The sequence below is a fragment of the Equus asinus genome, chromosome 6 (genome assembly GCF_041296235.1).
Source record: "Equus asinus isolate D_3611 breed Donkey chromosome 6, EquAss-T2T_v2, whole genome shotgun sequence".
Taxonomy (NCBI): Eukaryota; Metazoa; Chordata; class Mammalia; order Perissodactyla; family Equidae; genus Equus; species Equus asinus.
The window spans coordinates 28,750,282-28,776,628 of record NC_091795.1 but is presented as its reverse complement, the minus strand read 5'-3'; the positions used below and the strand labels follow the sequence as shown (position 1 = coordinate 28,776,628).

General features: G+C 38.4%; 1 non-coding gene across 1 annotated transcript; it reads left to right on the top strand.

Moving 5' to 3' along the window:
* The first annotated feature begins 7,354 nt into the window (after nt 1-7,354).
* On the top strand, nt 7,355-7,489 carry LOC123286777 (small nucleolar RNA SNORA70). The gene has a single exon (XR_006529580.1). It is a non-coding gene; the product is annotated as a small nucleolar RNA SNORA70 (small nucleolar RNA).
* Nucleotides 7,490-26,347: the final 18,858 nt, after the last annotated feature.

Here is a 26,347-nt window from a genome sequence, read left to right as displayed (position 1 = left end):
ATTATATATATTATATATTATAATAATAGCACTTGCCTCAAATAATATCCTATAATAATAACCCCTGCCTCAAAGTGGGTTGGTAAGTTCAAATTGAATAGAACACACAATGTGCGTACTGTGGTGTGTAACATATTGTATGTACTCAATAATGTGATTGATGATGATAATGATTTTATAGTAAGGTCACGATAGTCCTAAAACCATGTAGACAGAGGCTATAACTGAGAGAATATAGGATGCATGGAATGCTTTGCCATATTTTGCCATGTGTCTTAGAGAAGCTAAATATAGAGAGCTCTTTTTTTAAGGAAACAGTATCAAATTTTACTAAAATACTCCTGAATTCCGGAGACAGTGAGTGACATTTGCAGACTTCATTTCTTTAGCAAATAGGCAAATCTGTTGAGATTAGACCAAATTGTCTGCCTGAGAGCCTGCATCTGTAAAACCTGTAATTCCTGATGGCTCTGCAGTTGTTGGAGCAGGGATGGTCAGAGCGTAAACGAGAAGACCCGTTTTTTGAAGACATATCTCCCTTGCCAGAAAAGCAGACCCACAGTGGAACACTCTTACTTTAGCTGGCCTGGCAGAATCAGGTGACAGCTTATTAGAATAGGCAGAGCTATTAACTCTTCATATAACTCTTCCAGCAATCAAAACAAGGTTTATTGTTGTCATTTGATTTTGCAAATAATTCTTGATCTTCAGAGAAACACAGAAAAACGTGAGCAAGCAAGAAGAGAACGTCATAATCGTAGCCACATAACCCCACCTATCTATTAATGCCTTAATGGAAATCCTTCCAGAACTTTTTCTATGCATTTTTAAAAGAAACAAAAATGGGATAATAGCACAATACATACTTTTTTTATAAATTGCTTTCTTCAGTTGGTAAATATACTCTAAAATTTTTTCCATTTCATTGATGCATTTCTGCAACATCATTAATCTTTGTATGGCTATCCAATCATCTATTTAATCAATCCCCTTATTTTGGACATTTCCAATTATTTGACATTCCAAATAAGGCTTCTCTGACCATCTGTGATTCTACCACCTGATTCTACAAATTATTATCAATCATAATTTCCGTAGAAGAAATTCTCTGAAAGAGGAATTGCTTTGTAAAAGGACGCAAACGTTTAAAAGATGTTTTGATATATTTTCCAAATTGCCCTTCAAAGCAGTTGTACCAATTTCTAGCTCTTGCTGTCAGTGCACATGCTGTTCCTTTAAGACAAGTGCCACAGGAGGAGACTGTGATAAACTCAGGTATTATTAGTATATCCCTTTTTATCTGTAAGCATCCACATGCAATGCAAATTGAGTTGCTTTCTCCATCTAAATTGGGATTAGGGTGGGCAGCTGGAATAATCAGGGCTAGGCAGATGCATTTCTTCAGAGTTGGGGAGCTTGAAACATTAACCAATGGATAAAAATAGAACAAATAGAAGAAAGGAAAAAGCTACCCAAGGAAAGGTAAAGCAATCAATAGTGTACTTTGCTATTGATCTTGTAAAATTGCTTTCATCAATATATTTTTTATTATCACGCTCTAACCAACTGAGCTAACTGGCCTCCTCATTTTTTACCAAGATCAAAGGGGATTCAGGGAGGTCATTCCAAGGCTGGAGGGTGAAGGCGCTAAGAGGGGGCTGTCAGGCTCCGAAGCCAGTAGAAGAGAAGAACTCAGGAGGTCTAGATTGAAAATGTAAGGATTAATTGTCAGCAGCTCGTGTTTATACAGCACTTTACAGTTTACAAAGTACTTTTTATGAAGCACAGGGGAATAGTAGGATATCCGTTGTAGTAGGAGCCTGGTCACAGATGGTGCTGGGGAGTTCCACACCAGCACTGCACTGACCACCTCCTAACTGCTTGTGATTTGACGAGTAGAAACCACTTACTGTCTTCAATCAATATAGCCAACTGCAATAGACTGAATGTTTGTGTCTCCGCCAAATTTATACATTGAACCTAATCCTCAATGTGATGGCATTTGGAGGTGGCGTCTTTGGGGGGTGATTAGGTCATGAGGGTGGAGCCCTCGTGAATGAGATTCATGCCCTTATAGAAGAGACTCCGGACAGCTGCCTTGCCCTTTCTGCCTTGACTGCCCTCTATGAACCAGGAATCAGGCCCTCTCCAGGTACCAAATCTGCCTGCACCTTAATCTTGAACTTCCCAGCCTCCAGAACTGTGAGAAATAAATGTCTGTTTTTAAGCCACCCAGTCCATGGCATTTTTGTTATAGCAGCCCAGAAGGAGGAAGACACCAGCTATCTTTTACATATAGGCAAATACAATCCCAGCTTATGTAAATGATGAAATAATTTATAAAATTCCTAAAGGGAGGGGTGTTGCAAAATTTTATATAACTTTGACAAGCGTAGAGTCAGAAAAAGTCTGAAAAAGCATAGAGTCATAAAGAGTCTGAAAGCATAGGAACTGCTGTTGTGGTGTGCTAGTGACAGAGCAGTGGGCCACAGCTAATTGCTATTGACTGTGGCTATTGCGATATGGACTGGCATACTGATTACCATATACGTCAAAGAATTGACATATACTGACTATTTCCATTGACAATGGCTAATTGACCCAGGGAGGATGTACATAGTGAAGAAGAGAAAAGGGCCAAGGTAAAAACTCGCAGAAGGCAAACATCTTGGGGTAGGGCTAGGGCCAGAGGAAGGGAAAAAGAAGGAATGGCCAGACACTCAGGAGGGAACCAGCAGTGGGGTCACTGGCTGGAGAAGGGAAGAAACATGGAGGACACATGTGCTGTTAACATATTTGAAGGTTTTCTTGTGAAAAAGAGCTGAAACATTTTGTGTAACAAGTACGTGACAAGAGTTCATATAAGACAAGAGGGAAAACAAAACCCAGTGACTGAAGGTGCAGGTAGCGGAATCTGTTTCAGTTCAACATGGAGTAGTAATTAGTGTTCTTGTCTATTCAGGTTGCACTAACCTCCTCAGCTTCTCTTGTTAATAACCTGGTCCTTGGGGCAGGCCCCATGGCTGAGTGGTTAAGTTCATGCCATCTGTTCTGGCGGCCCAGGGTTTCACGGGTTGGGATCCTGGGCGTGGACATGGCACTGCTCATCAAGCCATGTTGAGGTGGCATCCCACATGCCACAACTAGAAGGACCCACAACTAAAAATATACAACTATGTACCGGGGGGCTTTGGGGAGAAAAAGGAAAAATAAAATCTTTAAAAAAATAAAGAAAGAAATAACCTGGTCCTTGGTTATAGTGGTGGGCAATAATATTATTTTATCCCTCTGGCCATGGTGACTGATCCAGGGATGGGCATATGACCCCAGCTAGAACAATCAGAATCCTTATCCAAACATTTTCTAACTGGACTGGTCTTCTTTTCTTCCCTTTTGGTCACTGAATTTTTTGGCTGTGGGCCCAGATCTGTCTGAGGTCGTGCTCCCCGGTGGGCACGGCAAGTCCATCCACAAGAGGAGGGCTTCAGCATGAGTTTTCCTAATACGAATTAGTTATGAGGTGATTGATTAATTAGAGAACATGATCCATGTGACGCGTCAACTGCTGTTGTTATAACCTCATCTAAACTAGCAAGCAGGGCAGGAAAAACACAGTTGGAAACAACATCGGCTACAATGTCTGAGTGACTTCATGCTTTGCTTATCAAAGGAGTGGGCAGTAAAGTGGATGAGAACATGTACAGGTTGTGCTGGTGATAAGGATGGTGGAGAGAGTAAAAGAAAGGGCATTACTCCCGAGAAAGAGCCATGTGTAATATGAAAATAAAAAAACAAAAAAAAATTATAAACCTAGAAAGCCTTGGATTCATACAAGGTTAATATTATTGATGAGAAGTGTTGGAATAAAAGAATATAGTTTACTAAATGCTATCTATGCTTCTCGGTAAGAAAAGAAAGAATCCTGTAGGAAACTAAAGAGGTGAGAGAAAAGTCCTAATTAAAATTAAATCTCTTAGATTACCCATATGAAATGCCATTTTTAAGTCAAAACTGTCAAAGAACGGCAATTTCCTATGGTTTTCCCTAAGATATAGGCTCCATCTTTTATGTCAAATAAGAAACAAGACACTGTCTGAGATATTAAACAGCTAATTACAGTTTAATTATAAAGTACCTGTTTAATTTCTGGGAACCAAGCCTTTAACTGCAGCTAGCGGGAGTTGGGAACGCTCCGGGGAGAGGAGTTTGCAAGGAATGTTGAAGACTGCTCGACTTAGCGATGGAGATGGTACAGAAAAATATCCCAAGCCAAGGGAGCAACATAAATAAAAGAAGTCTAGAACAGTGACTAGTATGCTTGTACATTTTTGTAAGAAGGGAAAACTTTTGTGCCAGAAAGGGAAACTAAGTACATATTATTTACTTGTATAGATGTTTCCACTTTCTGTATACTCACAAGAAAGCAATATCCGTGGTGGGCTATGCAGAGTCGGTGGATTGGGACATGGGTGGAAGGAAAACTTGCTCCTGGGACTAGAATTTATGATCCAAGAGAGAATTCAGAGGGCAGCAGGACTAGGGTGGCATTAGATCACACAAAACCTTGAATGCTTTACTACAAGGTTTCTACCTTAGTTTCTAGGTTAATGGAGAGCCACTATGGAATTTTAAATATAAGACTGACATCGTAAAATCTTCATGGAAGGGGTAAGAATTTGCTGTGTGACAACGGAAGTGCAAGAAATGTTACATTCTTTTGTGTTCCAAAATTCAATCAAGTTTGCTTCAACCTGCATTTGCCAGGGTTGGCAAAAAAACAGGTGCTTTGGAGATGGTGGTCGTGAGGAGGTGTTTTCCCCAGCCTCTCAACTTCATTAGGATCACATGAGAGTTCTGGAAGCTTGCGGGTGTCCTAAAGAGAAATCTCTCAGCCTGTGGCCCGAGCTTTGCTGTTTCTTCCTACCCCGGAGGAGCATGGCTAAATAACTTGCAGAGTCCACTGTGAAATGAAAATGCAGAGCCCCTTGGTCAAAAATTATTAGGAATTTTGAGGTGAAGACAGCAGAGTATTTAAACCAAGTGTGAGGCCCTTCTGCAAGTGGGACTCGGGGTGACTGCACAGATCTCAGACCCATGAAGCTGGCCCTGCCTTGAGGGCCGGCAACCCTGGGTGGGATACACTTCTCTGCCACGCTAAGCTCTGGGAGTCTCCACTGTGTTTCCCCAAAGCTTGCTGCTCATTGCAGAGGCCCTGGGCTTTCACCACGTCACCACCAGCTGTGACTCGGCCTTGCTCCTTCAGTCCCTCCTTGATTTTCTTATCATCTAAGCCTGGGTTTTCCTGAAAGTAGAACCTGAAACAAGGACTTGGGTGCGGTAGTTATTTAGGAAGTTGACCCAGAGCAAGAGTGAGAGATATAGGGAGTGAAAGAGGCCAAGACAATATATGCATGTGTAGGTGAGCTGGCCATGGCTGACCACCCCTGCCAGCAACTACTGCTGGAGTAAGAAGTGAGGCCAACAGAATTAAAGTAGTGCACAAAGTGTGTCCCTTAGAATGCTTCCCAAATGTTAGTGTGCACACAAATCCCACAGGGATATACGGCTAAAATACAGGTTGTGACTCAGTAGGGCTGGGGTGGCACTTGAGATTCTGCATTTCTGAAAACTCCCAGGTGCTGCTGGGGCTGCTGGTCTGCAGATGACATTTTGATCCACAAAGCATTGCACCAAACTGCGGGATACACCTCAATCTCAACCCTCAGCCACTCCTCCTGTCTCTCCAAGAGCTCAGACTTGGTGTCCAAGCTTTTAGCACCCAAAGTTCAAGGGCAGGGAAGGAGATAGAGATCTCCTTCTGTCTACAACCTAGAAGACAAATGGTAGTTAATTTCCTTATCAAGTTATCTGGACAGTTCTATTTTAAAAAGATAATACGGGTGTCAGGTGTCAGCATGAGGCACAGAGAAGAATCATGGAGAGGTGAGAGGTAGCTCCATCAGGCAAGAGTCAACAAGGGCCTGAATTGGAGTCCCCTGAGGATCAGAATGGAAGGAGCCAGAAGAGAATTTTCAGGGGTGAATGGTGAACTCAGCTGTTAAGGAGGCCAACAAGATGCTAGCAGGAGAGTGAGAGGGAAGGAATGAAGGTGGCCCTAGAGTTTTAGTCTGGATGTGCCTAGAATGATGAGGATACCATTAACCAAGGGACGCAGAAAGTGCAGTAGCTTGTGGGGGAAAATAAGTTCAGTTTTTGTCACACTAAGTTCTAGGAGCTGTACATCCTTATATCTAGAAGAAATCCTAGGTATCTCTCTAGGCAAGAAGAAAGGACAACGAAACGGTAAAAGAAATACAATAATGACTATCAGATGAGTATGGATGTGAAATATGAAATTTTTAGAAATAATAATGTGAGGAAACGGTTATTGAATGGAAGAAAATTTAAAATAATGAGGGAGTGGGGGGGGCCTGTTTTGGTCACATAGGGCAATATTACTAAGAATTCTAGGGGAAATAGAAACCTTTGCTCATAAGCAGGTGTGTAGTATTTTCTTCTATAACAAACTGGGAAATCTTTTGGAAAATCTTTGAAGCTTCCAGGAGAGCCAAACTGGTCCCTGCCATGTCTGCTCCGTCGTTAAATATAGAATCTGAGATCCTAGAGTGACTGGTCTGGTATCTTTTATGAGCACAGCTTGTACACAAAATGGTCTTCTGTGTTCCTTTTTAATGTGGTCAAGTGAATATACTTTGGAATGTAAATTTATTTTCTTAGCTTTTTTCTTTTTTTTACTAACAATTTTACAGAAAAGAAAAATCATACACATAAAACAACTTGCTACAGTTTTTTGGATCTTTCTTCAATCCTTATCAGTGTACATATGTAAGATTTATGAGTTCCTTATGGGATTGGCTGTGATCACATATTCCACTCATCCCTGTTCACAGCACCCTTTGCAATGTGACCTAGATGTTCCTCTCATCAAGACACGGAGTCTATTGCCTCTCCTCTTGAATCTCTGCTGGCCTTGTGACTGGCTTTGACCAAGAGATTGCAGTTTCTGCTCTTTCCCTCTTGCGATGCTGCCACCATCATGTGAAGAAGCTGGACCTAGCTTCCTTGCAGTGAGAGACCACGTAGACAGAGAAAGGTGTACTCTTCACCCCGCACCAAACTCCAGACATGTGATTGACGCCATCTGAGACCATCCAGCCCCAATCAAGCTGTCAGATGACTGCAATCACATGACTGACCCCAGGCTGGGCCAGCCACAACACTATGCAGCTGCACCCAGCCCAAATTGTTAACCCACAGAACTGTGAGCAAATAAAATGATTGTTGTTTTAAGCCACTAAGTTTTAGGTAGTTTGCATGCATAATAGATTGCTGTCTGCAGCCAATTAAGCCGACCATGTCCTTTTCCCCATGGAGGCCAGATGTGCAGTGGCTGCAAACAGCAGCCTCCTTGGTAGCGTATGCAGTCTGTTGCTTGTATGGGTTGCCCTAAGGGACCTTGGAGATAGCCTTTTCCAGTAGACATTTCGTGTCAGATGCCATGCCCAGTGTAGGCTCCAAACTGGTATGCGAGGTGCCTTTGTAAAGCCCCAGGGCACAGTGGCTAGGGTCCACATTTGCCAAGTCATCATGTCCATCTGCACCAAGCTGCAGAACAAGGAGCATATGATTGAAGCCCTATGCAGGGCCGGGTTCAAGTTCCCCAGCCGCCAGAAGATCCACATCTCCAACAAGTGGGGCTTTACTAAGTTTAATGCAGATGGATTTGAAGACATGCTGGCTCACAAGCGGCTCATCCCAGATGGCTGTGGAGTTAAATACATCACTAATCGTGGCCCCCTGGACAAATGGCGAGCCCTGCACTCATGAGAGCCTCGGCACTGCCCTCTTCTTACGCATGCCCATCAAGAAATCCTACTTACTATCAAAAAAAAAAAAAAATAGTAGATTACTGATATAACTGGGTACATGAAATTTGCATTCTAATTTTGGAATTATTATTATCTTGGATATAATTTGTCACGTATTTGGATAAATTGCAAGTTAACAGTTTAAAATGACTATATGTGGTTCTATTGCATTACTTTACCATAGTTTACTTAAACTTTTCCCAATAACTGGACATTTGGTTTGGAGAAATTTTTCATTTTTATGTACAATATCGTTCAAAACCTCTTTGCACAAGTGGTTTCTAAATTTTTTCCCTCTTATTTTCTTAGGAAATTTTCTCACCAAAAATGGAATCAGTGCGTGAAAGAATGTCAAGTGTTAACTCTCGTTACATATTGCCCGAGTGCTTTCCAGAAGATTGTTATCAATTTACAGTGAAGCCAGCAGTATACTTATCTCCCCATACTCATTTAGCAAACGTTCTAAATATTTAGCAATTTTTAAATTAAAGTGTAACATATATATAGCGAAGTATGTAAGTCTTAACTATATATCTATTAATATTTATAGACAGAGAGAGAAAGAAAGAGATAGAGAGAGAGACAGCTAGACAGATTCCGTGTAGTCACCCCCAGGTGAAGATTCAGAACGCTTCCAGCTCCCCCGAAGTTTCTCTTGTCCCCTTCCCAGTCAATACCACCCCCAGAAGTGACCACTATTCAGATTTCCATCCCCCTAGATTAGTTTTGTTTAATCTTGAACTTTGTATAAATGGAATCATACAGTCGTACTCTTATGTGTCTACCTTTTTTCCCTCATCATTCTATCTGTGAAGTTTATCCATGTTGTTGTTGTGTATGGTGGTGGCTCATTCTTTTTTAATGGATGAATATTATTCCGTTAAATGAGCATGCCACAATTTCTTTATCCAATCTTCATTTGATGGACATTTGGGTAGTTTTCAGTTTGGTGCTATTAAATAGTGGTTTTTAAATTTTTTTTCACTTATTTTAGCAGTTTAATAGATGTGCATTGGTATCTTAGAGGTGTTTCAACTTTAACTTCTTCAATCACTGTGGTAGTGTAGCAGAGGAGAGACTAGAGGTAAGTCTGAATGAGTGAGCAGGGACGAGATTATAAAGGATTCTGTGAGACATGCTGAGGAACTTGGACTTTGTGGCGTGGACAGAGAGAAGTCACTGAGGGATTTGAAGCAAGGGAGGGAACTTATCAAACTTCACATTTTAGAAAAACAACTCTAGCAGTGGGGAGGAGAATGGATGGTTTGAGGAAAAGTGTGAGGGTAGAAGATTTCCAGGCAGAAGACCATGGCGATAGCACAGTGAGAGCTGAGCTGGCCCTCAACAACAGCAGCAGCAGCAACGGAACTTAATGTCTGTTGAGATTTGAGGCATGAGGAAGTGGAAAGATCTAACTAAAGGTCTCTGCTGGGTAACTAGGCTAGCAATAGATGCATTGACTAAGATAAGGAATGGGGAAAGGGAGCAAGAGGAGATAGCACTGTAGAAGAGATAAAGAGTTCATTTTGGATATGCTGAATTTGAGATACCATGGCATGTCCAGGTGGAGAGGACCACATATTTGTCAACTGGATATGTCGGTCTAGAGTTCTGGAAGTGGTCCTGCTAGAGACAGAGATTTAGGAGTTTATCAGCACATAGGTAGAAGAAGAGCCTGGAAGGTAGATAAGCTTAGTTAGAATAATCACCGAGGTGAAGAGGGTGGGCAGTGAGAAGGGAAGCCAAGGAAGAAGCCTGAAGAAGAGAGGCCCAAATTAAACGAGAAAGATGTGGGTCTTAGAAGTCTGGGGGTGCATATATCATTTTGAATTAGTGTTTTCATGTACTTTGGATAAATACCAAAGATGCACCACTATGTTCGTTGCAGCATTATTCATAATAGCCAAGACTTGGAAACAACCTAACTGCTCATCAACAGATGAATGGATAAAGAAGATGTGGTATATATATATATATATATATATATATATATATATATATATACACAATGGAATACTACTCAGCCATTAAAAAGATGAGATTGTGCCATTCCAGGCAACGTGGCTGGACCTCGAGGGTATTATACTAAGCAAAATGAGTCAGATGGAGAAAGATGAAAACCATACAATTTCACTCACATGTGGAAGGTAAACAAACAAACAAACACATAGATGTGGAGAACAGATTTGTGGTTACCAGATGGGGAGGGGTGGGGGAAGGACAAAAGGGGTAAAGGGGCACATGTATATGATGATGGATGGCAACTAGATTTTTGGTGGTGGATGCAATATAGTCTATACAGAAGTCAAATAGAATGATGTACACCTGAAATTTATATAATGTTATAAATCAATGTGACCTCAATAAAATAAATTGAAAAAAAAAAAAGAAGTCCAAGGGTTGAAAATTTCAAAAAGAGATACCTACAGAGAGGCAGGTGAGATAAGGACTGCATAGTAACCTCTGGTTTGGAAATTAGATCATTGGTGAGCTCAGCCTAGCAGTTTCAGGGGAGTGATAGGTGTGAGGGCCAGATTGTAGCCAGTTGAGGAAACAGATGGAGGTAATTAGACTTCCCTTTTGGAGAATTTAGTTGCAGACAAAAAGAAAGATGACAGCATCAAACGACCAATGTCAGTTTGTTTGTTTGTTTGTTTGTTTTTAAAGTGACAGAGATCTGAGCATATTTATAGGCTATAGAGACCAAAAGATTGAACAAGCGTGGGAGGGAGGCAATGATTGATGGAATAGGATCCTGGAGCTGGGAGTGGGAGACGGAGATTATGTGTAGAGATAGACGAGTTGCATAGGGAGAGGGCCATCTCACCCTCTGAGACCGAAGGAAGGGCACTAAGACCCCAACAGAAAATGGAAATCATCAATTTTGGGGACACCACCCTGCCTAGTGCTGTGGTTTGCCCCAGAAGATTTCAGAAACCTGGGTATAGGTGGAATGTTGGCTTCTCTTACTGTTGATCACTAAGCTAGTCTAGATTGTCAATATTTTAAGTAATGGCAAAAAAGTCATGTTTTCATTAGTTCTTTTTTTCTTAAAAAATATAATATTACTGGTCTGGCCCAGTGATGTAGTGTTTAAGTTCGCATGCTCGGCTCCTGCAGCCCAGGGTTCATGGAATTGGATCCCCAGTGCAGACCTACACACCACTCATCAAGCCACGCTGTGGAGGTGTCCCACATTCAAAATAGAGAAAGACTGGCACAGATGTTAGTTCAAGGACAATTTTCCTCAAGCAAAAAGAGGAAGATTAGCAATGGATGTTAGCTGAGGGCCAATCCTCCTCACCAAAAAATAAATAAATAAAATAATCAATAAATAAATATATATAATATTACTAACACATTTGAATGCCTGATCTCATTTCCCTCCACTTCTCCTCTGAGGTAACCACTGTTCTGAAGTGGCAACACGTCATTCTCAACAGTTAATGTTCTATTTTCACTAAGCACATATTATCCATAACTAATATAATATACAGCATTGTTTTGTATATTTTAAGACTTAATAAAGTCCTATCATATTGTATTTATCATTCTGCAACTTGCTTCTTTTACTATTAGATTTTTTAGATTTATCCATATTAACCCATATGGATGAAATTAGCTCTGATTATTTAGCTGCTGTGTGATTTTTCTTTGTATAAAAGTTACAATTTATCAATTCTCCAGTTTTATTCAAGTGTTTCATTATTACAAAAAATCAACATGTGCAAGATTTTCTCTAGAATGATGATTTCCACATTAAAAGAACATGTCTCCTGTGTTTGTTAGGTGCTGTTGTATTAACGTCAATTAGATAAAGTTGCTGAATAGTGCTGTTGAAAGCTCTGTGTCTTTACTGACTTTTTACCTGCTTGTTCTAGCAATTGCTGAGAGGAATATTAAACTCTTAAAACATGATTGTGGATTCGTCTATATCTCCCTTTAGTTCTGTAGTTTTTGTTTAGAGTATTTTCAAATTTTGTTACTAGGTGCATGCACATTTATAATGGTTATGCCTTATTGATCATTTGACCCTTTTATCATTAAAATGTCCATCTTTATCTCTATTCATACTCCTTGTCTTGAAGTCTATTTTGCCTGATATTAATATTGCCACTCCAGCTTTCTTATTATTAATGTTTCCATGGCACATTTTTCTCCATCCCTTTACTTTCAACCCATAAGTGTACTTAAATGTAAAGTACATCTCCTGTAAGTAGCATTTAATTGGATCTTGATTTTTAAATCCAATCTGATAATGTCTGCGTTTTAATTGGAGTACTTAATCCATTTATATATTTTCCCTTTTTTTTAAAATTGAGTTTATAATAGTTTACATCATTGTGAAATTTCAGTTGTACATTGGTACTTGTCCATCACCGTATATGTGCTTGCCTTCACCTCCTGTGCCCACTCCCCAGCCCCCTTCCCCTGAAACTGTTCTCTTTGTCCATTTTTGTTTATCTTCCACATATGAGTGAAATTATATGGTATTTGTTTTTCTCAGGCTGGCTTATCTTGCTTAATATAATACCCTCCAGGTCCATCCAGGTTATTGAGAATGGGATGGTTTTGTCTTTTTTATGGCTGAATAGTATTCCATTCTCTGTATATGCCACATGTTTATCCAGTCATCGGTCAAAGGGCGCTAAGTTGCTTCCATGTCTTGGCTATTGTGAATAATGCTTCAGTGAACATAGAGGTACATAAGTCACTTTGGATTGTTGATTTCCTGTTGTTTGGACCAATACCCAATAGTGGGATAGCTGGATCATAGGGTATTTCTATTTTTAGTTTTTTGAGAAATCTCCATACTGTTTTCCATAGCAGCTGTACCAGTTTGCATTCCCACCAGCAGTGTATGAGGGTTCCCTCTTCTCCACACCCTCTCCAACATTTGTTATTTTTAGTCTTAGTGACTATAGTCATTCTAATGGGTATAAGGTGATATCTAAGTGTAGTTTTGATTTGCATTTCCTTGATGATTAGTGATGTTGAACATCTTTTCATGTGCCTGTTGGCCATCTGTATATCTTCTTTGGAAAAACGTCTGTTCATATCCTCTGCCCATTTTTTGATCAGGCTGGTTTTTTTGTTGTTGTTCAGTTGTGTGAGTTCTTTGTATGTTATGGAGATTAACCTCTTGTCGGATATGTGATTTGCAAATATTTTCTCCCAATTGGTGGGTTGTCCTTTTGTTTTGATCCTGGTTTTCTTTGCCTTTCAGAAGCTCTTTAGTCTGATGAAGTCTCATTTATTTATTTTTTCTTTTGTTTTCCTCGTCCAAGAAGACATGGTATTCAAAAAGATCCTTTTAAGATTGATGTGAAAGCATGTACTACCTATTTTGTTGTCCAGAAGTTTTTTGGTTTCAGGTCTTACCTTCAAATCTTTGATCCATTTTGAGTTTATTTTGTGTATAGTGTGAGATAATGATCTACCTTCATCTTTTGCATGTGGCTGTCCAGTTTTCCCAACACCGTGTATTGAAGAGACTATCTTTTCTCCATTGTATGTTCTTGGCACATTTGTTGAAGTCAGGGATTGTGACGCCACTAGCTTTGTTCTTTTTTCTCAGGATTGCTTTAGCTATTCGGGGTCTTTGGTTGCCCCATATGAATTTTAGGATTCTTTGTTCTATTTCCATGAAGAATGTCACTGGGATTCTGATAGAGATTGCTTAGTCCGTTTATGTTTAAAATAATTTATATATTATAAGTTTTGGAGACAGATTGCTAGGGTTCAAATCTCAACTAGTCCACTTAAAGTGTATGTGATCTTGATGAAGTTACTTAACTTTTTATTTTTGCTTCACTTTCTTCATCTGTAAAGTGGGGTGTGTAGTAGTGCCTATCTGTTGGATTTTTATGGGAATAATATGCATTGATACATATAAAGTGCTCAGTGCTGTGCCTGGTGTATAGTAACAATAAATGTTATATCTGGATTTAGCATTTTTGTGTTGTAGTGATTTGAAGGTATCATTTTAATGTCTATCATAGCTGAAAAAGATACCACATGAAGATAATTAATTCTGACTAATTTATATTTTCAATCTCATCCAACAGTCATGTAAAAACTTTTGTTGAAATTTGGCTACTCAATTTCTGTCTTCCCTAATGATAATCAGTTGTTCCTGCAAACTAATCAGAATAAGCTACACTTATGTTTTAAATAAATGTGTTCAAAATCCATTAGAGTGCTTCTGAAACTTTTAAACAGCTTAGAAAATTATGTTTGAAAGTTGTTTTTTTAAAACATTTTTATTGAGTTAATGATAGGTTACAATCTTGTGAAATTTCAGTTGTACGTTATTGTTTGTCAGTCGTGTCGTAGGTGCACCACTTCACCCTTTGTGCCCACCCCCCACCCCACCTTTCCCCTGGTAGCCACTAATCTGTTCTCTTTGTCTACATTTTTAAATTCCTCATATGAGTGGAGTCATACAGAGATTGTCCTTCTCTAACTGGCTTATTTCATTTAACATAATTCCCTCAAGGTCCATCCATGTTGTTGCAAATGGGACGATTTTGTTCTGTTTTATGGCTGAGTAGTATTCCATTGTATATATATACCACATCTTCTTTATCCAATCATCTGTTGATGGGCACTTAGGTTGCTTCCATGTCTTGGCTATTGAAAATAATGCTGCAATAAACATTGGGGTGCATAGGACTTTTGGGATTGCTGACTTCAAGCTCTTTGGATAGATGCCCAGTAGTGGGATAGCTGGGTTGTATGGTAGTTCTATTTTTAATTTTTTGAGGAATCTCCATACTGTTTTCCATAGTGGCTGCACCAGTTTGCATTCCACCAGCAGTGTATGAGGGTTCCTTTTTCTCCACAACCTCTCCAACATTTGTTAGTATTGGTTTTAGATATTTTTGTCATTCTAATGGGTGTAAAGTGTTATCTTAGTGTAGTTTTGATTTGCATTTCCCTGATGATCAGCGATGATGAACATCTTTTCATGTGCCTATTGGCCATCCATATATCTTCTTTGGAGAAATGTCTGTTCATGTCTCCAGCCCATTTTTTGATCGAGTTGTTTGATTTTTTGTTGTTGAGTTGTGTGAGTTCTTTATGTATTATGGATATAAAGCCTTTGTCAGATATATGACTTGCAAATACTTTTTCCCAGTTAGTGGGTTGTTTTTTTGTTTCAATCCTGTTTTCATTTGCCTTGAAGAAGCTCTTTAGTCTGATGAAGTCCCACTTGTTTATTCTTTCTATTGTTTCCCTTCTCTGAGAAGACATGGTATCCGAAAAGATCCTTTTAATACTGATGTCAAAGAGTGTACTGCCTACATTTTCTTCTAGAAGCCTTATGGTTTCAGGTCTCACCTTTAGGTCTTTGATCCATTTTGAGTTTATTTTGGTGAATGGTGAGAAAGAATGGTCAATTTTCATTCTTTTACATATGGCTTTCCAGTTTTCCCAGCACCATTTGTTGAAAGGATTTCTTTTCTCCATTGTATGCCCTCAGCTCCTTTGTCAAAGATAAGCTGTCCATAGATGTGTGGTTTTATTTCTGGGCTTTCAATTCTGTTCCATTGATCTGTACACCCATTTTTGTACCAGTACCATGCTGTTTTGATTACCGTAGCTTTGTAGTGTGTTTTGAAGTCAGGGATTGTGATGCCTCCCATTTTGTTCTTTCTTCTCAGGATTGCTTTAGCAATTCGGGATCTTTTGTTGCCCTATATGAATTTTAGGATTCTTTGCTCTAATTCTGTAAAGAATGTCATTGGGATTCTGATTGGGATAGCATTGAATCTGTAGATTGTTTTAGGTAAAATGGACATTTTAACTATGTTTATTGTTCCAATCCATGTACATGGAATGTCTTTCCATCTCTTTATGTTGTCATCCAATTCTTTCAGAAAGGCCTTGTAATTTTCATTGTATAGGTCTTTCACTTCCTTAGTTAAATTCACTCTGAGGTATTTTATTCTTTTTGTAGCGATTGTGAATGGTGTTGTGTTCTTGAGTTCTTTTTCTGTTAGTTCATTATTAGAATATAGAAATGTTACTGATTTATGCAAATTGATTTTACACCCTAAAACTTTGCTATGGTTGTTGCTTACTTCTAAAAGTTTTCCAGTGGATTCTTTGCGGTTTTCTATATATAAGATCATGTCGTCTGCAAACAGTGAGAGTTTCACTTCTTCCCTCCCTACTTGGATTCCTTTTATTCCTTTTTCTTGCCTGATTGCTCTGGCCAGGACCTCTAGTACTATGCTAAATAAGAGTGGTGATAGAGGGCATTCTTGTCTGTTTCCTGTTTTCAAGGGGATGGCGCTCAGTTTTTGCCCATTGAGTATGATGTTGGCTGTGAGTTTGTCATATATGGCCTTTATTATGTTGAGGTAGTTCCCTTCTTTGCTCATTTTGTTCAGAGTTTTTATCATAAATGGCTGTTGGATGTTGTCAAATGCTTTCTCTGCATCTATTGAGATGATCATGTGGTTTTTATTCTTCTGTTTGTTGATGTGGTGTATCATGTTGATTGATTTGCGGATGTTGAACCATCCCTGTGTCCCTGGCATGAATCCCACTTGATCATGATGTATGATCCTTTTGATGAGTTGCTGAATTCTGGTTGCCAAAATTTTCTTCAGAATTTTTGCATCTATGCTCATCAGCGATATTGGCCTGTAGTTCTCTTTTTTCATGCTGTCCTTGTCAGGCTTTGGTATCAGTGTGATGTTGGCCTCGTAGAATGTGTTAGGAAGTGTTCCATCCTCCCTAATTTTTTGGAATAGCTTGAAAAGGATAGGTATTAAATCCTCTCTGAAAGTTTGGTAAAATTCCCCAGGAAAGCCTTCTGGTCCTGGGGTTTTATTCTTTGGGATGTTTTTGATTGCTGTTTCAATCTCTTTCCTTGTGATTGGTCTGTTCAAATTGTCTGCTTCTTCTTGAGTGAGCTTTGGGAGATTGTAGGAGTCTAAGAATTTATCCATTTCCTCTAGGTTATCCATTTTGTTGGCATATAGTATTTCGTAGTATTCTCTTATAATCTGTTGTACTTCTGTGGAGTCTGTTGTTATTTTTCCTCTTTCATTTCTGATTTTGTTTATTTGAACTTTCTCCCTTTTTTTCTTTGTAAGTCTGGCTAGGGATTTGTCAATTTTATTTATCTTCTCAAAGAACCAGCTCTTTGTTTCATTGATCCTTTCTACCGCCTTTTTTGTTTCAATAGCATTTATTTCTGCTCTGATTTTTATTATTTCTCTCCTTCTGCTGACTTTGGGCTTTGTTTGTTCTTCTTTCTCTAATTCAGTTAGGTGTAGTTTAAGATTGCTTATTTGGGATTTTTCTTGTTTGTTAAGATGTGTCTATATTGCAATGAACTTTCCTCTTAATACAGCTTTTGCTGTATCCCATATGAGTTGATATGGCATGTTATCATTTTCATTTGTCTCCAGGTATTTTTTTATTTCTTCTTTAATTTCTTCAATGATCCATTGCTTGTTCAATAGCATATTGTTTAGTCTCCACATCTTTGTGCCTTTCTCAGCTTTTTTCTTGCAATTAATTTCTAGCCTTATAGCATTATGATCAGAGAAGATGCTTGTTATTATTTCAATTTTTTTAAATTTGTAGAGGCTTGCCTTGTTTCCCAACATATGGTCTATCCTTGAGAATGTTCCATGCGCACTTGAGAAGAATGTGTATTCTGCTGTTTTTGGATGAAGTGTTCTATATATGTCTATTAAGTCCAATTGTTTTAGTTTTTCATTTAGCTCCACTATTTCCTTGTTGATTTTCTGTCTGGATGATCTGTCCATTGATGTGAGTGGGGTGTTGAGGTCCCCTACTATTATTGTGTTGTTTTTAACATCTTCCTTTAGGTCTGTTAATAGTTGCTTTATGAACTTTGGTGCTCCTGTGTTAGGTGCATAGATATTTATAAGTGTTATTTCTTCTTGATGAAGTGTCCCTTTGATCATTATGTATTGGCCCTCTATGTCTCTCTTTACCTGCCTTATCTTGAAATCTGTTTTGTCTGATATAAGTATTGCGACACCTGCTTTCTTTTGCTTGCTATTAGCTTGGAGTATTGTCTTCCACCCCTTCACTCTGAGCCTGTGTTTGTCCTTGGGGCTGAGGTGCGTTTCCCGGAGGCAACAAATTGTTGGATCTTGTTCTTTAATCCATTTTGCCTCTCTGTGTCTTTTTATTGGAGAGTTCAGTCCGTTTACATTGAGGGTGATTACTGATGTATGAGGGCTTAATGCTGTCATTCTGTTGCTCGTTATCTGGTTTTCCTGCATCACCTTTGTTTCTCCTCCTGTGTGTTTTAGCCTACCCATTGACTTCTGCAATTTCTTATGCTGGGTTTCTTAGATTTTTTCCTTATTTATGTTTTGTGGCTCTGTTCTGTTTTTTAGTTTAGTGGCTACCCTGAAGTTTGTATTTAGAATCTCGTGTATAATATAGTCCATTCTCTGGTGGTCTCTTACTTACTTAGCCTAGACTGATTTAGTCCCTTTGCTCTTCCCCTCCTAAATTATTATTTTCATGTCTTATTCCAACTCATGTTATGAGTTTGTGGTTAGAGTGATAAGATCCTCTTTGCTTTGGTGGTTTCCTTCCCTTTATCCTAATGCTATAGTTGAATATTTGCTATCCTATTCTGGTTCTATCTATTTGTCTCCCTACTCTGTGGTTTGTGACCCCTTTCTCCCTTTTTTTCTTTTTTCAGGTATGAGAGCCTTCTTGAGGATTTCTTGTAGTGGGGGACTTTTGGTTACAAATTCCCTTAACTTTTGTTTGTCTGGAAAAGATTTAATTTTTCCCTCATATCTGAAGGATATTTTTGCTTGATAGAGTATTCTTGGCTGAAGATTTTTGTCTTTTAAAGTTATGAATATGTCACTCTATTCTCTCCTAGCTTGTAAGGTTTCTGTAGAGAAATCCACTGAAAGTCTGATAGGAGTTCTTTTGTAGGTTATTTTCTTCTGTCTTGCTACCCTGAGTATTCTTTCTTTGTCATTCATTTTTGCCATTTTTACTACTGTATGCCCTACAGTAGGTCTTTTTACATTGACGAATCTAGGAGATCTGAAAGCTTTCTCCACACACATTTCTCCCTCAATCCCTAGATTTGGGAAGTTCTCTTCTATAATTTCATTAAGCACACTTTCTGCTCCATTTTCCTTTTCCACACCCTCAGGAATTTCGATGATTCTTAAATCCATTCTCCTCATTGAATCCACTATTTCTGTGATATTTTCCTCATTCTTTTTAATCCTTAGTTCTCTTTTTTCTTCTGTCTGGAGCAATTCAGCCTGTCTATCTTCAGTTATGTTAATTTTCTCCTCTATGGTGTCTACATGGGCATTCAGGGAATCTGTATTCTCTTTTTTCTGATCCATTGTATTTTTCATCTCTAGTATTTCTGATTGATTCTTCTTTATAGTTTCAATCTCTTTTGTGAAGTAACTCAGAACTCATTGACTTGTTTCTCTATATTTCCCTTTACCTCATTGAGTTTTTTGATGATAGCTACTCTGAACTCATTTTCACTTAGTTTACCTATTTCCAAGTCCTCAGGACTTAAGTCTGTGTTTTTATTGTTTTCCTTCTGGTCTGGAGCTTTTACAAACTGCTGAATGGTAGAGGAGCGGTTTTTGCGCACGATGGTAGTATTTGGTTGCAGTTACAGCCTGTCGCCACTAGATGGGGGTTGAGAGCCGCATGTTCTGAGCCCTCCGCCTCAGCTGTGGTGGTGGGTGCGCAGCACAGGTTGGGGTAGGAGGGTCACTTTCTCTCTTGGGCCCACCTGGATTCCAATCAGCTCTCGCTCTCTGGTCTCCCGGGGCCCTGGCTTGATGGGGTCCCCACATGCGGAAGCTTTCCCCTCCTCAGCAGGTTTCCACTGCACCTGTGGTGGGAGTCCTGGATGATCCCCGGACGCGAGGCCCCTCCTCGCCCCTTCCCTCGCCCGCAGCAGCGATACCAGTCTCTAGGGGAGGGAGCGAAGTTCTCTCTTCCCCCTTTCCTGCTCCTCCGAGGCCGGCTGCAGCCTCTCCATCCTCCATTGTCTTGCTGCTGTAGGTCTCTGATGGTCTCTGTATTAGGATTATTGGTTGAAATTCAGTTGTTCTGGTTCTTTGGTTGTAGTTTGGAGGGGAGATAGTCCTGGGTCAGGTTACCCCGCCATTTTGCTGACGTCACTGAAAGTTTGTTACCTTTTTATTAACTAATAATAAATAGAGTTTTTAAACAAATAATTGATAGACTTTAATTTCAGAGCAGTTTCAGGTTTAGAGAAAAATTGAGCAGAAAATACAGCAAGCTCTCATATATCCACTTTATCCCCACTCCCCTGGTTTCCCCTATTACTAACCTCTTGCATTACTGTGGTAGTTTGTTAACAATTGATGCATGAATATTGATACATTATTATTAACCAAAGGCCATAGTTTAAATTAGTGTTCGCTCTTTGTGTTGTACATTTTATGGGTTTTGACAAATGTATGGCGTCATGTATCCACCATTACAGTATCATACAGAGTAGTTTCACTGCCCTAAAATTTCACTGCCCTAACATTTCCCTGTGCTCCACCTGTTCATCCTTCCCTCTTTCTCCTGGAGCTCCTGGCCTCCACTGATTTTTTTACTGTTTCTGTAATTTTTCATTTTCTAGGATGTCATATATTTGCAATCATACAGTATGTAGACTTTTCAGACTGGCTTCTTTCACTTAGCAATATGCATTTAAGTTTATTCTGTATCTTTTCATGGCTTCATAGCTCATTACTTTTTGTTGATGAAAAATATTCTACTGTATGGATGTACACTTTGTTTATACATTCACCTGTTGAAGGGCATCTTGGTTGCTTCCAAGTTTTTGCAATTATGAATAAGGCTGCTATAAACATTTGTGTGCAGGTTTTAGTGTGAATATGTTTTCAACTCATTTAAGTAAATGTCAAGGAGTATAATTCCTGGATTGTATGGTAAGAATATGTTTTGTTTTGTAAGAAGCTGCCAAACTGTCTTCCATAGTGGCTGTACCACTTTGCATTCCCACCAGCAATGAATGAGAGCTCCTGTTGTTTCATATCCTCGCCATCATTTGGTGTTGTCAATGTGTTGGATTTTAGCCAAACTAATGGGTGTATAGCAGTATCTCATTGTTTTAGTTTGCAATTCCCTGATGACATATAATGTTGAGCATGTTTCATATGCTCATTTGACATCTGTATGGCTTTGGTGAGGTACCTGTCCAGATCTTTTGGCCATTTTATAATTGGGTTATTCATCTTATTTTTGTTGAGTTTTAATATTTTGAATGATTCTTTGTATATTTTGAATACAAGTCATTTATTAGATATGTATCTTGCAAATATTTTCTCCTAGTCTTTGACTTGTCTTTTCATTCTATTAACAGTGTCTTTTTCAGAGAAAAAAGTGGGTTTTCTTGGGGCTGGCCCCGTGGCCGAGTGGTTAAGTTCACGCGCTCCGCTGCACGCGGCCCAGTGTTTCGTCGGTTCGAATCCTGGGCGCGGACATGGCACTGCTTGTCAGACCACGCTGAGGCAGCGTCCCACATGCCACAACTAGAGGAACCCACAACGAAGAATACACAACTATGTACCTGGGGGCTTTGGGGAGAAAAAGGAAAAAATAAAAAAAAATCTTTAAAAAAAAAAAAAAGTGGGTTTTTTTGGTGAGGAAGATTGGCCCTGAACTAACATCTATTGCCAATCTTCCTCTTTTTGATTGAGGGAGATTGTCACTGATCTAACATCTGTGCCAGTCTTCCTCTATTTTGTATGTGGGATGCCACCACGGCATGGCTTGATGTGCAGTACGTAGGTTCACACACAGGATCCAAATCCACAAACCCTGGGCTGCTGAAGCAGAGCATGCAACCTTAACCACTATGCAACTGGGCCAGACCCTCAGAGCAGAAGTTTTTAATTTTTATGCAGTTCAACTTATCAATTTTTTCTTTCACAGATGATGCTTTTGGTGTTATATCTAGGAAATCATTGTCAAATCCAAGGTCAGCTAGACTTTTTTCTATGTTATCTTCTAGAATTTTTATAGTTTTGTATTTTACATTTAGGCCTATGATCCATTTTGAGTTAATTTTTGTGAATCATGTAAGGTATATGTCCAGATTCATTTTTTTTTCCATGTGGATGTCCACTTGTTCCAACATCATTTGTTGAAAAGACTATTTCTCCATTGAATTGTCTTTGCTCCTTTGTCAAAGATCAGTTGACTGTATTGTGTGGGTCTATTTATGCGCTCTCTATTCTTTTCCATTGATTTATTTGTCTATTCTTTTTCTGATACCAGACTGTCTTGATTACTGTCGCTTTAGAGGAAATCTTGAAGTTTTGTAGTGTCAGTCTTCCAACTTTGTTCTTCTCAATATTGTGTTGGCTATTCTGGGTCTTTTGCCTCTCCACATAAACTTTTTTGTCAATATCCATAAAATAACTTTCTGGGATTTTTATTGTGATTTCTTTGAAAATATACATCAAGTCATGAAGAGCTGACATCTTAATAATATTGAGTCTTCTATCCACAATTCTTTCATAAGAGTTTTGTAGTTTTCCTTATATAGCTCTTGTTCATATTTTGTTAGATTTATACCCAGGTATTTCTTTGGAGAGGTGCTAATATAAATGGTGTAATTTTTTAAATTTCAATTTCCAATTTGTTATTTTAGGTATGTAGCAAAGCAATTGACTTTTGTATCTTAACCTTATATTTGGCAATCTGTCTATAATTACTTAGTGGTTGCAGGAGTTTTGTGGGGTCTTTTTGGTCAATTCTTGAGAATTTTCTACATAGACAGTCACGTCATCTGTGAACAAAGCTTTTTTTCTTCCTTCTTGATCTATATACTTTTAATTCCCTTTTCTCATCTTATTGCTTTACAAGGACTTCCAGTATGATATTGAATAGGAGTGGTGAGAGGAGACATCCTTGCCTAGTTCCTGATCTTACAGGGAAAGAATCTAGTTTCCCACCACTAAGTGTGATGTTAGCTGTGGGCTTATTATGTATGATATTTATCAAATTGAAGAGGCTCCTCTCTATTCCTAGTTTGCTGAGTTTTTATCACGAGCGAGTGTTGAATTTTGTTGAGTGCTCTTTCTGCATTTGATCACATGAAGTTTCTTCTTTCATGTGTTGATGCGATGAATTATATTAACTGATTTTCAAATATTGAACTGTCCTTGCCTACCTGGAGTAAATCCTGCTTGGTTGCGGTGTCTAATTTTTGTACATGCTTGGATTCTATTTGTTGATATTTTTTAAGGATTTTTGCATCTATATTCATGAGAGAGATCAGTATGTACATTTCTTTTTCCTTGTAATATATTTCTCTGGTTTTGGTAATTGGTTAGAGTAATGCTGGCCTCATAGAATGAGTTAGGAAATATTGTCTCTGTTTTTATTTTCTGGAAGAGATTATAGAGAATCCGTATGATTTCTTCCTTAAATGTTTGGTGGTATTCACCAGTAAAACAATCTAGGCCTGATAAATTCTGTTTTGGAAGTTTATTAATTATTGATTAAATTTTGTTAATAGATTTAGGCCTATTAATATCATCTATTTCTCCTTGTGTGAGTTTTGGTAGATTGTGTCTTTCAAGAAATTGGTCAATGTCACCTAAACTATCAATTTGTGGATATCAAATTGTTCATAATATGCCTTTTTTTTTCTTTTTGATGTTCATGAGATCAACGGTGATGGCTGATCTTTCACTTCTGAGACTGGTAATTTGTGTCTTATCTCTTTTTTTCTTGGTTAGCCTGGCTAGAGATTATCAATTTCACTGATCTTTTCAAAGAATCAGTTTTTGATTTCATTGATTTTTTTCTATTGATTTCCTATTTTCAATTTTATTGTTTTCTGCTCTAATTTTTATTATTTCTCTTCTTCTGCCTATGATGTTTGGAATTTGATCTTCTAGTGTCCCAAGGTAATTAGATTATTAGTTTCAGATCTTTCCTCTTCCCCAATATATGGATTTAATGGTATAAAATTCCCTCTAGGCATTGCTTTCAGTGTATCCCACAAGTTTTGCTAAGTTGTGGCTTCATTTTCATTGATTTAAAAATAATTTTTAATTTCTTTTGGGACTTCTTCTTTGACCTATTTGTTATTTAGAAGTGTGTTATTTAATTGCCAAAGATTTTAAGACTTTACAGCTATCTTTCTGTTACTGATTTCTAGTTTACTTCCATTGTTACCTGAAAGCACAGTTTGTATGATTTCTATTCTTTTAAATTTGTTAACGTGTGTTTTATGACCAAGAATGTGGTCTCTTTTGACCAATGTTCCATGTGAGCTTGAGAAGAATGTATATTCTACTGTTGCTGAATGAAATGTTCTGTAAATATCAGTTAGATCTAGTTGATTGATGGTACTGTTCAGTTCAACTACTTAATTGCTGATTTTCTGCCTGCTGGATCTGTCCATTACTGATAGCGTGATGTTGAAATCTCCTAGTATACTAGTGAATTCATCTATTTCACCTTATAGTTCTACCAGTTTCTACGTCCTGTATTTTGAGCTCTGTTGTTAAGTACACACACATCAAAGATTGTTCTGTTTTCTTGGAGAATTCACTTCTTTATAATTATGTAATGCCCCTCTTTATCACTGTTCATTTTCCTTGCAGTGAAGTCTGCTTTGTGAGAAGTTCACGTGGCACACCAGCTTTCTTTTGACTAGTGTTAACATGGTGTATTGTTCTCCATCTCTTTACTTTTAATCTGTCTGTGTCTTTATATTTCAAATAGATTTCTTTTAAACAACATATAGTTCATCTTGCTTTTTTATCCATTCTGACAGTGTCTGTCTTTTAATCGTTGTATTCAGACCCTTCACATTTAAGGTGATTATTGATATCGTTGGATCAATATCCACCATATTTACAATGGTTTTCTATTTGTTGCCCTTATTCTTTGTTTCTTTTTTGTCTTCCAGTCTTTTTCTGCCCTCTTTAATTTTAATTGAGCATTTTATATAATTCTATTTTCTCTCCTCTCTTAGCATATCAATTATACTTCTTTTAAAAAAGATTAGTGGTTTCCCTGGAGCTTGCAATCTACATTTACGACTAATCCAAGTCCACTTACAAATAACACTGTAGTGCTTCATGGGTAGTACAAGTACTTTACAACAGAGTATTATCAATGCCTCCCTCCCATCTCTTGTAATGCTTCTGTCATTTGTTTCACTTATTCTTGAACTACAATCACTGAAAGTATAAGTTGTGTTGGTTAGAATTGAATTGTACAAAAATTTTATATTTTTTGGTAATTTTTCTCATGTAGTTTATTATGCTCTGCTGTTTTATATTTTATGAGTGTTTGTATTTTTAAACACGTGTGTTTGTCCAACAAGGTGATTTTTAAAGACAAGGTGTGAGATGGAAGAGAAAGTTTCTAGGCCTAGGTCTGTGGGTCCTCCTGACCAAGTTAATGGTGAAGAGTTTCAACCTTTGGAGGCATTTCATTGCGCGTGGAGACAAGGGACTCTGGTAATCCAAGTTGTTTTATTCCTTTGTACATTGTCTGTGTTAAACAGCTTACACATTAAGCAATGGCTCCCCTTAAATCGCAAAGACACTTAACTCCAAATCACTGTCATTTGATAAGTAATAGGCTGATTTTAAATGGCTATTTGACTCTTGAAACAGAGTAAAGCTGTTGTTAAAAAAAGTCACAATCAGTGAAAAGGCTCAGGAAGCATGTTATTTAGTAGCGTTTATTTATGGTCCAGAAAAGGAAGAGGCACCCAGTTGGTGAGAACCTAATAATTCAATGTGTAAAACCAGAGTGAGTAAAATGCTAGGACAAGATGTAGTATGAGAAAATGAAAAGGTTCCTCTCTCTAGGAGTACAATCAATCAACATATTGGTGACACATAACATTATGCCGCAGAGGTTTTGCGTCATAAACTGAACAACAATTGCTTTTCTATCCTGGTTGACAAGTCAACAGATTTCACCAATAAACGTCTTAACATAACGTTTATAAGATTCGTAAATAGTGGTGAAAACTGAGAGCATTTTATTTTCTACTGCAAAGAGCTGTCCAAACACGTCAAGGCCAAGATACATTTGATGTTTTGTCTTCACATCTGGAATCAAAAAGTGTGACCTGGAGGAACAGTGCAGGCATCCGTCCCGACAGGGCCCACCAATGGTTGCCTCCAAGAGGGGCTCTGCCTCTAACGAACAAAGAAAATCCTGACTTTGTTCGCATCACACTGTTTTCTTCATAGAGAGATGCTGGCGCTGAAGCCTGTTGAGGAAGAAATTTTAAAAGTCTGGATGATGAGACAAAAATGGTCAGCTTTATTGAAGACGTAAATCTGCTACAAACGGAAATCTGGTGCCTTAGTTCTCAACAGGAGTTTGGGATAAAAGATTAACCACAGAACTCCGGAGAAAATGTTTTGACTTCAAAT